Source organism: Aquila chrysaetos, chromosome 6, assembly GCF_900496995.4.
Source record: "Aquila chrysaetos chrysaetos chromosome 6, bAquChr1.4, whole genome shotgun sequence".
Taxonomy (NCBI): Eukaryota; Metazoa; Chordata; class Aves; order Accipitriformes; family Accipitridae; genus Aquila; species Aquila chrysaetos.
In genome coordinates, this window is record NC_044009.1 from 10,330,171 (window position 1) to 10,342,225 (window position 12,055).

Sequence of the window (12,055 nt, forward strand, 5' to 3'; positions counted from 1 at the left end):
CTTGCTGTATGTAGTCCCTATGCTGCTGCTCATCATCTGTCGCAGGTGGATTAAGGTTTTTGCTTTGATTGTATTATGTAATACTGGCTTATGGTATGATAAAATTACTGGTTGTGGGACTAATCTGATATTTGCACTCAGCATTGTCGTCACCTCTATACTTAGGGAGCCATCTGTGGGAAACTATTAATAATTACATCCTTTTTCTCGGAGAGCCAATCTATGGGTGAGACGGCTTTCTTCACCTTCCCCTTCTCCAGGCTAATTATAATAGCATTTGGGAATTTTGAAAATTTTTAATATCCTTGGGATGTTGAAACCATCATGGTCCTCTTGCTAGGAACTAGCATGTTCCTGAATGTGGTTCAGGTCTTGTTTAGGGTTAAACAACTATTTAAGAAGATCTCTTAAAGAGATCTGCCCTGAGGCTGGATAATTATGAGTGGCAGGGTGTGTGGGATAGTATGTGCAAGTGCCTAGGGTGGTGGGCACCTCCAGTGTTTTGGAAATTCACCCCTTAACAAATGCAGAATCCTGAAAAACTAGTAGAACGTTTGGAAAATGTATGCTGTCACCCCAACAGTTCCAGGGAGACACAACTCACTGCAATGTGCTGGGGCCTGGCCCATGCCTATTGAGCCTTGTTCAACACTATTCAGTACCCTTAAGGGGAAGAGAAGGTCTCTGGATCTGACAACAAAATGACAGGCACCGCGGCCACTCCAACCCCAGCAATGGGTGCTGTGTCTGAACCAGAGAACCAACCTGCACCAGTATCGGTTGCCCCCATAAGGAAGAAGAAATATACAAAAAAATGAGTTTGTTTAGTTTAGTAAGGGATGAAGGTGAACCAGGGTCATGAGAACAGGAGGAAGAGGCAGAACCTGAGATAATCACCTGATTCCTATCCCTGAGTGAGCTGTGAGATAAGCAAAAAGATTTCAGCTGTTGTCCAGCTGAGCACATTACCACCTGGCTGCTCTGATGCTGGGACAATGGGGCTAGTAGCCTGCAATTAGAGGATAGGGAAGTGTCCTAGTTTCAGCTGGAATAGAGTTAACTGTCTTCCTAGTAGCTGGTACGGTGCTATGTTTTGAGTTCAGTATGAGAAGAATGTTGATAACACTGATGTTTTCAGTTGCTGCTAGTAGTGTTTAGACTAATGTCAAGGATTTTTCAGCTTCTCATGCCCAGCCAGCGAGAAAGCTGGAGGGGCACAAGAAGTTGGCACAGGACACAGCCAGGGCACCTGACCCAAACTGGCCAACAGGGTATTCCATACCATGTGATGTCCCATCCAGTATAGGAACTGGGAAGTGGGGGCGGGGAATCGCCGCTCGGGGACTAGCTGGGTGCCGGTCGGTGGGTGGTGAGCAATTACACTGCGCATCATTTGTACATTCCAATCCTTTCATTATTGCTGTTGTCATTTTATTAGTGTTATCATTATCATTATTTGTTTCTTCTTTTCTGTTCTATTAAACTGTTCTTATCTCAACCCGTGGATTTGCTTCTTTTCCCGATTTTCTCCCCCATCCCACTGGGTGGGGGGGGAGTGAGTGAGCGGCTGCGTGGTGCTTAGTTGCTGGCTGGGGTTAAACCACGACAGGAAGCCAAGCAGCTGGGATCGCTTTCCAGGAAAGGTGGCATTGACAAGGCAGTTGGAAAAGGGACACAAGTCCTCAGCCTCTGGAGGTGACTCCTGTCAAGCGTGAAGGAAAGGTACCCCTTCAGGAAAGATGTTAGATGTCACCCAGGCAAGTGGACCACCATGGAGAGAGGTAGCCAGTGCATGAGGGAATTAGCTGTGCTAGAGATTATTTATTATGACCCAGACAACGCACAATTACCCAAAGATCCAGACAAAGTCCAATGCACATGATCCATGTGGCGGAAGTTTGTACAGAGTACATCATCGTCCTATGCCAACCCATTGGCGGTACTGATCTGGAAAGACAAAGAGATACCAACAGTGGAATGAAATGGCTTGCTAACTCCAGCAAGGTGAAAATCTCTCCTCATCCCTACAAGCCTGCATTTCGGCTGTGGAGAAGCTGACCTGGGATTTCTAGCAATTCAAAGAGGCTCAATGTCCTACTCCCCACCTGTATGGACCAGTATCTCAGCTATTAGGAGTGAGTGTTCCTCTGCCCAAGAGAGAGAATATAGAAGGTACACACTACGGGGTATGCTGTGGTTTTACCTGTGTGTCGATGGAGAGGACATGAGGAAGTGGGATGGAAAACCTACCTCGGTCCTAGATGCACAGGTACGTGAGTTGTGAGGAAAAACAATCACAAAAGGGGATTCTTTCAGGAAAAATGCTGCTCCAGTTTCCAAACAGCATAGAAGGGCTGTTGTTACTTCTGATCCTCTTAGAAGTCCCTTTAAGTCAATTTTACAAGAAGTGGGTAATGGACACTCTGACCAGAATTAGAGGGGCCCTTCCTCTAGCCAGGTGGAGGAAAGGGATAACTGGGTCTATTGGACAGTGTGGATTTGATGGCCTGGCACGTCAGACCCACAGGAGTACAAGGCTCTAGTAGACACCGGTCCATAGTGTACTCTAATGCCATCAAGCCATAAAGGGGCAGAACCCATCTATTTCTGGTATGACAGGGGCATCCCAACAGTTAACTGCAGTGGAGGCTGACGTGAGCCTAACTGGGATCGAGTGGCATAAACATCCCATTGTGACTGGTCCAGAGGCTGCGTGCATCCTTGGCATAGACCCATTGCATCCCATCTCCAAGGAACGCCTGCATCCAGCGCGCTCGCCCGGGGCTTGCCCCGGGGTCTCAGAGACCTGCTGGCAGCAGGACATGTGGGGACCACTCCCAGGCGGCTGATGGGTGAGCGGGACACCCCGGTGCCAGGAGGCAGCATCCTGACGCAGACAGACCCACCCAGGTGGCTGCCCCTCCACCGCAGCCACGGAGCATCCTTGGCTGCCTGTGTCCTCGCCGGGGTAGACTCAGGGCGCTTCAGGGCCACTGGCTGCAGCCCGGGGAGCGAAGCCCAGCCGGTGCCGCTGGGGAGAACCAGGCTCTGGCTGCCGTGTGCCGCCCCGGGGCCACAGATGATCCAGTTCCATGCCGCCACACGTCCCCTATAATTGCTGGGTCCCCAGGTGGGCTGATGCTCCACAGCGTCACTGAGGCTGGCACGTCCCCCCCAGGAGGCTGCGTCACCGCGCACCAGGGCAGGGGCACGTGTCTGCCGGGGCGGACACGGCCCAGCAGGGTCAAAGGGTGTCCCAAGGGAGTCATCTTGTCTCCCCTCCTGGCTGCCTCTGCCCTGCAACCCCCCAGGTCCCATCCTGCTGCAGCAGCCCCCAGGCCATGCACCACCACCCGAGGAGGAGCCCGCACCCACCGCCCCTGCCCATGTCACCCTCTCCAGCTGCAAGTGGGTGTTTCTCTGGGGCTGGAACCCCCTGCACCAAAACCCATGCCTTTTCCCCAGGAGATCTCCCGTATCCCTCTTGCAGGGCGCCTGGCTGTCCCGGCACAGACATCCCCTTTCCTGGAGCGGCGAAGCTGGCCAAGCACCGCGGCGTCTCATGGCAGCGGGACTGGACGGGGCCGGTGTTTCCCTGCAGCCCAATCACTGTTTCTGGCTCGGGAGAGGGTGACGGAGGGCAGCAGCTCCCAGCTGGTCCCCAGGGGCATCTCCCCAAGGCATGGCAAGGAAACGTGGCCCTAGGGAAGGTCGAAAAGCCGGAGCAGGGCTCGCAGCATGGGCAGCCGAGACCGAGCGTCCTCGCCTTGCCTCGGGCCACGGCGTTGCTTGGCCACAGCCTCATCTGCGGAAAGAAGGGGTGGGAGCGGGGAAGGCACCGGCAAGGCTGGCACAACACGTTTCCCCAGGTGCGTCGAAGCACAGACATGCTCTGAGAAATGCGAGGCTTCCCTCTCTGCGAGACCGCCGGGACTTTCGGCAGCTAAACACCTCCCAGCAGGCAGGTTTTTTTACCTCTTTCCTCTTCACCTTGCAGTCGCTCACCCCTCTCCTCTCCCCAGGAGCCTCCACTGCGAGCACTGCTGCAGACAGGGGAGGAGCTGCCAACACACAGCAGCCATGCCATCCTCAGGAAAAGCACCTCTAGGACGTGGGGATGGCTCAGCAAGACACAACCTTTGTCCAGGGCTGGCTTTTGGCTCCCATGGGCACGACAGGGCTTGTGTGTGAGGTGCAGAAAAGAATAAATTGGCTGCCAGACAGCAGAAGGGAAGAAAGCAGAGCCCAGGCTCAGGGTGTGCCCACATCGCTGCCCGGCCAGCACGGCCAGCCTTTTGCTGCCCTTCCCTGCCCACAGTTTGGTGCTTTGCCTCCTGGAGAAGACGTAGTTGGCTGGCAGGAGGGCTCGGGGAACGGGGGGGCACGGTACCCTGCTCCTGCACGGGAGTGTGGGGCCCGGCACGTTGCACGGAAGAGCAAGGCAGGTCCCCAGCAAGCGGGAGCAGGTTCAGCCAGTGGGAGCAGCGATCCAGAGGCAGACGTGTATTTAAGCTGGCAGAGCAAAACAGAGAGTGGCAGGAGGAAGCCGGCCACGCCAGGGACTGCACCAAAAGGTTCCCCCTGGGTGGGGGCCCGCGACGAGGGTGGGATTCGAACCCACGCGTGCAGAGCACAATGGATTAGCAGTCCATCGCCTTCACCACTCGGCCACCTCGTCCCCTAGTTTAGTGCCTTTTGTGTTTTTTTTTTTTCCCCCTCGTATTTGACCAAAGGCTGCAAACCTGTTGCTGCTTCTTCAGGGGATCCTCTGGGGAGCCAGGCTAGGCAGGCAGAGCCCCGGCAGCCCCTGCACCTGGCCGTGGCAGCCATCTGCCCACCTGCCTGTTGCAGGGCAACTGGACAGGGCAGCAAGTGTTTGCAATTTGCAATTCATTTGCCCCTCTCCATGTTCTCTTCGGTCCCTGTATTCAGAGGATGACAAAGGGCGAGGTCGGATTTATTTTTGCCATAAAAGAGCGTGCCCCAGGCTTTGTTACTTGTTGCGGGTCTCCATCACCCCCATGCCACCACCCACTTCCAACCTGTGTCCAGAGGGGTTTCCTGCATGATTCAGCACCAGTTGTGCAAATGAATGGGGAAGATGGGGGGGGAGCCAGCACTGGATGTATCTCTTTATTTCCCAAATCCCCTGGGATCTGGAAATAGTGTGGGTCATCTCTCCTCTGAGGTACTCAGGGAGAGGAAGCAGAAGGAAACTCCTTCCCCCCAGAGTGGGATTGCCTGGGACAGAGGGGTGGGGGCCTTCACTGCTCTGGGCAGGGCAGAGACCCCCAGCTTGGGGCAGGGAAGAAAAACAGCCCCAGGGCCAGGCACCACTGGGAGTCGAACCCAGGATCTCCTGTTTACTAGACAGGCGCTTTAACCAGCTGAGCCATGGCGCCCACCTGCCCCATAACCCTGGGGTGCCCCCCCAACACACCTGACCCGCTGCCGACCCCACCCCCCACCGTGCCCCACACTGCTGCCCCAGGTCTGCGGTACCCCAGCCCCCAAACCCTTCTCTATCTGCCGCTGGGAGCACCCCTAGTGCTGACCCTGGCCCCGGGCACAGGGAGTCCAACACGTCCCGTACCAGTGCCAGCTGGGTTTTGGGGTCCCAGCCCCTGTGGGGATTTGCTGCCTCCCTCCCCTTTCCGTGGCAGACCCCTGCCAGCTGCCCCCAGCCCCTGCACTGCCCCAAGCCTCTGTATTAGCTCTCTTTCTAGCTGCTCACCCCAGGGGTCCCCGGGGTCCCCAGGGCATTGCCCACCTGCCTGGCTCACCCATGAGTGCCCAAGGCTGACCCAAACAATCTCAATGTGGCCTCTGAGGGCTCAGGCACCCCCAAAGTCTCTAGTTTTTTGAGAGGTGCATGAGATACCGGGGAGGGGGAGAGTGGCCAAGAGCACCTTGACAGTGCAGTGGGTGCTGGTGACACCCATGCTCACCCAGCTCCATTTACCTCCTCATGGCCTGGCCTGACCCCTGTACTGGGAGGAGGACCTGGGAAGGCGACTGAGACCTCCTTGGCCATTGCCACCCAGCAGGAAGGCGGAAACACGGAGGATAAAACACAGCCCCGCAGCACCCTCCAGTCGCACCAGCTGTCAAAGGGGACCCTCCACAGGGGATGTCCCCAACACCTGGCACCAGCAGGTCCTGGGTGCAGGGAAATCTGTGCTCTCCCATGCACAGGTGCTGGCAGCACAGGCAGGGCTGGAGCAGGGTCCCTGTGGGGCCGGGGGGGACAGGATCAGGGCTGGGTCCCAACTGCACACTATGGCTCGTTGGTCTAGGGGTATGATTCTCGCTTAGGGTGCGAGAGGTCCCGGGTTCAACTCCCGGACGAGCCCTCCTTTTGGGCACCCACCGCCCCACTCCCACACAGCTGCTCCCACCACCACCGAAATTCACCCCGAGAGACACCCCGAGCCTCATGGGGAAGGGACACAAGGTGCCTCCATACCCCGCAGCACCCAGGCAGGGGAGGGAAAGGGCTGTGGGCATTCCCTGCAGCCTGTATGTAGGTGCTGGGAAGCATCCCCAGGCCAGCCGTGCCCACTGGCAGCCCCAGAGCTTTCCTAGGGGACCTGGAGGGCTCTGGCAGCCGCACAGCTGGCAGGGAGGGGGTCTGGGGAGGCAAAAGGGCATGGAGATGCTGGGGGTTGAACCCAGGGCCTCTTACATGCAAAGCAAGTGCTCTCCCGCTGAGCTACATCCCCTCTGCATGGGCAGGGGTGGGGCTCTGGGCAGCTCTCCTCACCCCCCCACCACTGCCCCACTGCCCACTGCTCACCCTGCTCTCCCCCCACGGCCCTGACCCCAAAAACAGACCCTCGGGGCACACGCTGATGGCAGCACCCGCTCTGCTCTACCGTGCCCAGCGCTGCCTCCAGCTGCCCTTTCCCACCCCCTCCTCCATCCACCTCCCTGCCCATGCCCCTGGCAGTCCGTCGCTGCTGGCTCTTGGGGGTCCATCCTGCCCACCGGGACGTGCCAGACAGGACCTGGCACCGGCCCCTCTGTGCAGGGCACCGCTGCCCTCGCTGTGCCCCGGTTGTGCCATGGTCCCACGCAGTGCTGGGGAAGGGGGGTGCCCAAAAGGAGGGCTCGTCCGGGAGTTGAACCCGGGACCTCTCGCACCCTAAGCGAGAATCATACCACTAGACCAACGAGCCGGGGTGCGCAGCTGCCCGGGCACCCCCACCCTGTGCCGGGCAATGGGGTGCTGGGGGGGCACTGCTGCCCAGGGACCCCGCGGCACCAGGAGCTGCTTTTTGGCGACGGGCCCTGCCACCGGGTCCTGGGGAGCAGAGCGGGGCTGAGGGTGTGTGCGGGGATGCACCGGCCGCCCTGAAGAATTCCTGCTTCCCAGGAAAAGGGGCACCCAGGGGGGCCAGGGGGTGCCTGTGGCAGGGGGCAGGTGCCCAGGACGGGGGCTGTGATGGCCGAGGGGTGAAGGCGTTGGACTCGAAATCCAATAGGGTTTCCCTGCGCAGGTTCGAATCCTGCTCACAGCGAGAGATTTTACCCCCTGCCCGGGTGCCAATACCAGGGGCCTTGTGGGACCTGGGCTGGGAGGGTGGCAGTAGCCAGGGCAGTCCCCGCCCTGTGCCTCCTCCCTAGGGAGCAGCTCCTGCACCCGCTAACCTGCTCCCTGCCTGACTTCCCAGCAATCCCACAGACTGGGGCTGTGATGGCCCTGGGACAGGAGGGCTACAGGCCCCCATGGGGTTTTCCAGGTTTTGCTGACCCACAAGAGGTGTCAAAGCAGAGAAGTGATGTGGGGAGGTGTGGACCACTTTCCCAAGATGCCAGGAGGCTCCCCATCATTGCCCTGTGCCACGTCCCTGGGGGGCTGGGGGAGCCGATGGCCCGAGAGCAGAGGGGAGGGAGAGGGCAGTGCCCCGGGGCAGCCCCCACCTGCGCTGGGCACCGGTTGGCGTGTGCGGTGCCCGGGGCCGTGGGGGACAGGATCGGGGCTGGGTCCCAGCTGTGCACCCCGGCTCGTTGGTCTAGGGGTATGATTCTCACTTAGGGTGCGAGATGTCCCGGGTTCAACTCCCGGACGAGCCCTCCTTTTGGGCACCCACTCCCGGGCACAGCCCCTGTGGGGATGGGGCACACACGGGGGGACACCGCCAGGCACAGGAGGGACAGGCGGCTTCCCCAGCTCGGCCACATTCCCTCTTGCTGGGACGGTCCCACCACTGACAGGAGTGCTGCCCGCTGCCCTGTGGGCAAAGAGACACGGCTCAGCCATGGCCTGGACTGGTCCCCTCCTGGGTGGGGAAAGGACTGTTGAGGGGAAAGGACTGTTGGGGCAGATCGGGGCCCTGCTGCCACCACATCCTGCTGGGCAGCTCTGTATGGTGGCTGCATCCAGAAAAGTATGTCCCAGCTCTGCCCCACAGCTGTACCCCTCTGCCCTGACCCCCTCACTACCCTGGGGGCACCGAAGGGACACCCAGTGCCTGCAAACCCCCGAACCCCATGGTCAGCAGCTCCGGGGGGCCGGGTAAAGAAGCAGCGACAGGGATCTTCTGGGAGCAAAGAGAAAGTCAGGTCAGAGGGGGACATCAGCTTTGGGGACCCCCCATTCAGGAAGAAAGGCAGGGGCTGACGCTGCAAAGCACCGGCCGTTTCCACCTCTGCAAGAGCCAGGGAGATGGTTGGGAAGAGGAAAACCCCCGGAGATGGTGGGAATTGGAGATGCTGGGCACTGATGCCCCATGGCCACCACCAGGTGCTGGCTCCATGGACCGGCCACAGCAAGAGGGACCTCCGTGCTCCCAGAGTGTGCCGAGGGACACACACAGCCTCAGCTGTCCCCCCAAAAGTGTGTGGGATGCAGAGGCTGGGGGTGCAATAGGGTGCAGCACCCCGGCTCGTTGGTCTAGGGGTATGATTCTCGCTTTGGGTGCGAGAGGTCCCGGGTTCAACTCCCGGACGAGCCCCCCTTTTGGGCACCCACCTTCCCCAGCACTGCGTGGGACCATGGCACAACCGGGGCACAGCGAGGGCAGCGGTGCCCTGCACAGAGGGGCCGGTGCCAGGTCCTGTCTGGCACGTCCCGGTGGGCAGGATGGACCCCCAAGAGCCAGCAGCGACGGACTGCCAGGGGCATGGGCAGGGAGGTGGATGGAGGAGGGGGTGGGAAAGGGCAGCTGGAGGCAGCGCTGGGCACGGTAGAGCAGAGCGGGTGCTGCCATCAGCGTGTGCCCCGAGGGTCTGTTTTTGGGGTCAGGGCCGTGGGGGGAGAGCAGGGTGAGCCGTGGGCAGTGGGGCAGTGGTGGGGGGGTGAGGAGAGCTGCCCAGAGCCCCACCCCTGCCCATGCAGAGGGGATGTAGCTCAGCGGGAGAGCACTTGCTTTGCATGTAAGAGGCCCTGGGTTCAACCCCCAGCATCTCCATGCCCTTTTGCCTCCCCAGACCCCCTCCCTGCCAGCTGTGCGGCTGCCAGAGCCCCCCAGGCTCCCCAGAAAAGCCATGAAGGTGCCTGCAGGCACAGCTGGCCTGTAGCTGATTCCCAGCATCTGCAGGCTCTGGAGAAATGCCCACAGCCCTTTCCCTCCCCTGCTCAGGCAAGGCGGAGCGTGGTGGCACCTTGTGTCCCCTCCCCAGGGAGCTTGGGGTTAATGTTGGTGTTGGCAAGAGCTGATGATCTGTGGAGGCCACCCATCCCCCATGTGCCGGGCAGCGTCCCCCCCGTCTGAGCCCTGTCCCCACAGGGGCTGTGCCCAGTGGTGGGTGCCCAAAAGGAGGGCTCGTCCGGGAGTTGAACCCGGGACCTCTCGCACCCGAAGCGAGAATCATACCCCTAGACCAACGAGCCGGGGTGCACAGCTGGGACCCGGGCACCCCCACCCTGTGCCGGGCAATGGGGTGCTGGGGGGGCACTGCTGCCCAGGGACCCCGCGGCACCAGGAGCTGCTTTTTGGCGACGGGCCCTGCCACCGGGTCCTGGGGAGCAGAGCGGGGCTGAGGGTGTGTGTGGGGATGCACCGGCCACCCCGAAGAATTCCCACTTCCCAGGAAAAGGGGGCAACAGGGACCCTTTGGGACGGGGGGACCCAGGCGTGCACAGGGTAGGAGGGGTACAGGCCCCCCGCAAGGTTTTCCAGGCTTTGCTGCCCTGGGCTAGGTCAGGAAGTGGCATGTTCCCAAGATGCCAGGAGGCTCCCCATCATCGCCCTGTGCCATGTCCCTGGGGGGCTGGGGGAGCCGATGGCCCGAGAGCAGAGGGGAGGGAGAGGGCAGTGCCCCGGGGCAGCCCCCACCTGCGCTGGGCACCGGTTGGCGTGTGCGGTGCCCGGGGCCGTGGGGGACAGGATCGGGGCTGGGTCCCAGCTGTGCACCCCGGCTCGTTGGTCTAGGGGTATGATTCTCGCTTAGGGTGCGAGAGGTCCCGGGTTCAACTCCCGGACGAGCCCTCCTTTTGGGCACCCACCGCCCCACTCCCACACAGCTGCTCCCACCACCACCGAAATTCACCCCAAGAGACACCCTGAGCCTCATGGGGAAGGGACACAAGGTGCCTCCATACCCCGCAGCACCCAGGCAGGGGAGGGAAAGGGCTGTGGGCATTCCCTGCAGCCTGTAGGTGCCCACTGGCAGCCCCAGAGCTTTTCTAGGGGACCTGGGGGGCTCTGGCAGCCGCACAGCTGGCAGGGAGGGGGTCTGGGGAGGCAAAAGGGCATGGAGATGCTGGGGGTTGAACCCAGGGCCTCTTACATGCAAAGCAAGTGCTCTCCCGCTGAGCTACATCCCCTCTGCATGGGCAGGGGTGGGGCTCTGGGCAGCTCTCCTCACCCCCCCACCACTGCCCACCGCTCAGCCTGCTCTGCCCCAGGGCCCCAAATACAGACTGTCAGGGTCTGCACTCCGCCATCCCCATTGCTGCTTCTGAGAGTCTCTATCCTGGCCTTGGGGACATGCCCACTCCCAACACTCCGCCCATCCCCGCTGCACCAGGCACCGGTGCCCTCCCACCACCCTGGCCCTGGTCCCACCACAGGCTGTGGTCACTCATACCAGCTGAGGGCGATGGGTGCCCAAAAGGAGGGCTAGTCTGGGGGTTAAACCCGGGACCTCTCGCACCCAAAGCGAGAATCATACCCCTAGACCAATGAGCCAGGGTGCTGCAGGATGGCAAGAACTCCCTTATTGAGCTCCAGTACTCGGGGAACTGGTTGGAGTGGGATGGGACCTGCGGAAGCTTTTTTTGGCCCCGATGTATGTTCACAGCTGGGAGGTCCCCCTTGCTCTCCCCTGGCTCCAGGGCTGGCACCTGGCCATGGCCATGGGCTGTAGTTGCCCTGGCTCCAAAAGCCATGGGGCCAAGATGACCAGCGGGCAGCAGGACTCCCGGGTGGAGATAGCTCCCAGGCAAGGGGATGTAGCTCAGCGGGAGAGCGCTTGCTTCGCATGTAAGAGGCCCTGGGTTCAATCCCCAGCATCTCCAGCTTTTGCTTCCTCAAACCCACTTCCTTCACGGGGCACTGGTGATAAACTCCACTTCTGCCTCTGGAAGGCATTCCCAAAGGGGTGCCCGCACCCTGCTCCATGTACGTGGTGGCAGCGGGCCCCTGGAAGCCCCTTCCCAACCCAGGAAGGGACAAGCCCAGGCCATGGCTGAGCAGTGCCTCTTTGCCCACAGGGCAGCAGGCAGCACCTCACTCCTGGCAGTGGCGGGACCGTCCCAGCAGAGGGGATGTGGCTGAGCTGGGGAGGCCGCCTGTCCCCCCTGTGCCAGGCAGCATACCCCTGTGCATGCCTCATCCTCCCAGGGGTTGTGCCCGGCGGTGGGTGCCCAAAAGGAGGGCTCATCCGGGAGTTAAACCCAGCCTCCCACAGGTCCACCAGTGCCCAGTGCTCTCCTCTTCCTCTCCAACTTGCTCTCTAGCCATCAGCTCCTATGGGATGGGGCTGCCCTGGCCCCCAACCCCATCCAGCCATGGGTAAAATTCTCTCGCTGTGAGCAGGATTCGAACCTGCGCAGGGAAACCCTATTGGATTTCAAGTCCAACGCCTTCACCCCTCGGCCATCACAGCC

At 60.6% G+C, this 12,055-nt stretch overlaps 14 non-coding genes across 14 annotated transcripts; 7 read left to right on the forward strand and 7 right to left on the reverse strand.

The window, feature by feature from the left end:
• Positions 1–4,596: 4,596 nt before the first annotated feature.
• On the reverse strand, positions 4,597–4,678 carry TRNAS-GCU. The gene has a single exon. It is a non-coding gene; the product is annotated as a tRNA-Ser (tRNA).
• A 650-nt stretch (positions 4,679–5,328) lies between these two features.
• TRNAT-AGU lies at positions 5,329–5,402 on the reverse strand. The gene has a single exon. It is a non-coding gene; the product is annotated as a tRNA-Thr (tRNA).
• Positions 5,403–6,281: 879 nt separating this feature from the next.
• TRNAP-AGG lies at positions 6,282–6,353 on the forward strand. The gene has a single exon. It is a non-coding gene; the product is annotated as a tRNA-Pro (tRNA).
• Positions 6,354–6,650: 297 nt separating this feature from the next.
• On the reverse strand, positions 6,651–6,722 carry TRNAA-UGC. The gene has a single exon. It is a non-coding gene; the product is annotated as a tRNA-Ala (tRNA).
• Positions 6,723–7,106: 384 nt separating this feature from the next.
• TRNAP-AGG lies at positions 7,107–7,178 on the reverse strand. The gene has a single exon. It is a non-coding gene; the product is annotated as a tRNA-Pro (tRNA).
• Positions 7,179–7,438: 260 nt separating this feature from the next.
• TRNAS-CGA lies at positions 7,439–7,520 on the forward strand. The gene has a single exon. It is a non-coding gene; the product is annotated as a tRNA-Ser (tRNA).
• A 484-nt stretch (positions 7,521–8,004) lies between these two features.
• TRNAP-AGG lies at positions 8,005–8,076 on the forward strand. The gene has a single exon. It is a non-coding gene; the product is annotated as a tRNA-Pro (tRNA).
• Positions 8,077–8,885: 809 nt separating this feature from the next.
• TRNAP-UGG lies at positions 8,886–8,957 on the forward strand. The gene has a single exon. It is a non-coding gene; the product is annotated as a tRNA-Pro (tRNA).
• Positions 8,958–9,341: 384 nt separating this feature from the next.
• TRNAA-UGC lies at positions 9,342–9,413 on the forward strand. Its single transcript has one exon. It is a non-coding gene; the product is annotated as a tRNA-Ala (tRNA).
• A 350-nt stretch (positions 9,414–9,763) lies between these two features.
• On the reverse strand, positions 9,764–9,835 carry TRNAP-CGG. The gene has a single exon. It is a non-coding gene; the product is annotated as a tRNA-Pro (tRNA).
• A 526-nt stretch (positions 9,836–10,361) lies between these two features.
• Positions 10,362–10,433, forward strand: TRNAP-AGG. Its single transcript has one exon. It is a non-coding gene; the product is annotated as a tRNA-Pro (tRNA).
• Positions 10,434–10,699: 266 nt separating this feature from the next.
• On the reverse strand, positions 10,700–10,771 carry TRNAA-UGC. Its single transcript has one exon. It is a non-coding gene; the product is annotated as a tRNA-Ala (tRNA).
• Positions 10,772–11,392: 621 nt separating this feature from the next.
• On the forward strand, positions 11,393–11,464 carry TRNAA-CGC. Its single transcript has one exon. It is a non-coding gene; the product is annotated as a tRNA-Ala (tRNA).
• A 508-nt stretch (positions 11,465–11,972) lies between these two features.
• Positions 11,973–12,054, reverse strand: TRNAS-UGA. Its single transcript has one exon. It is a non-coding gene; the product is annotated as a tRNA-Ser (tRNA).
• Position 12,055: the final 1 nt, after the last annotated feature.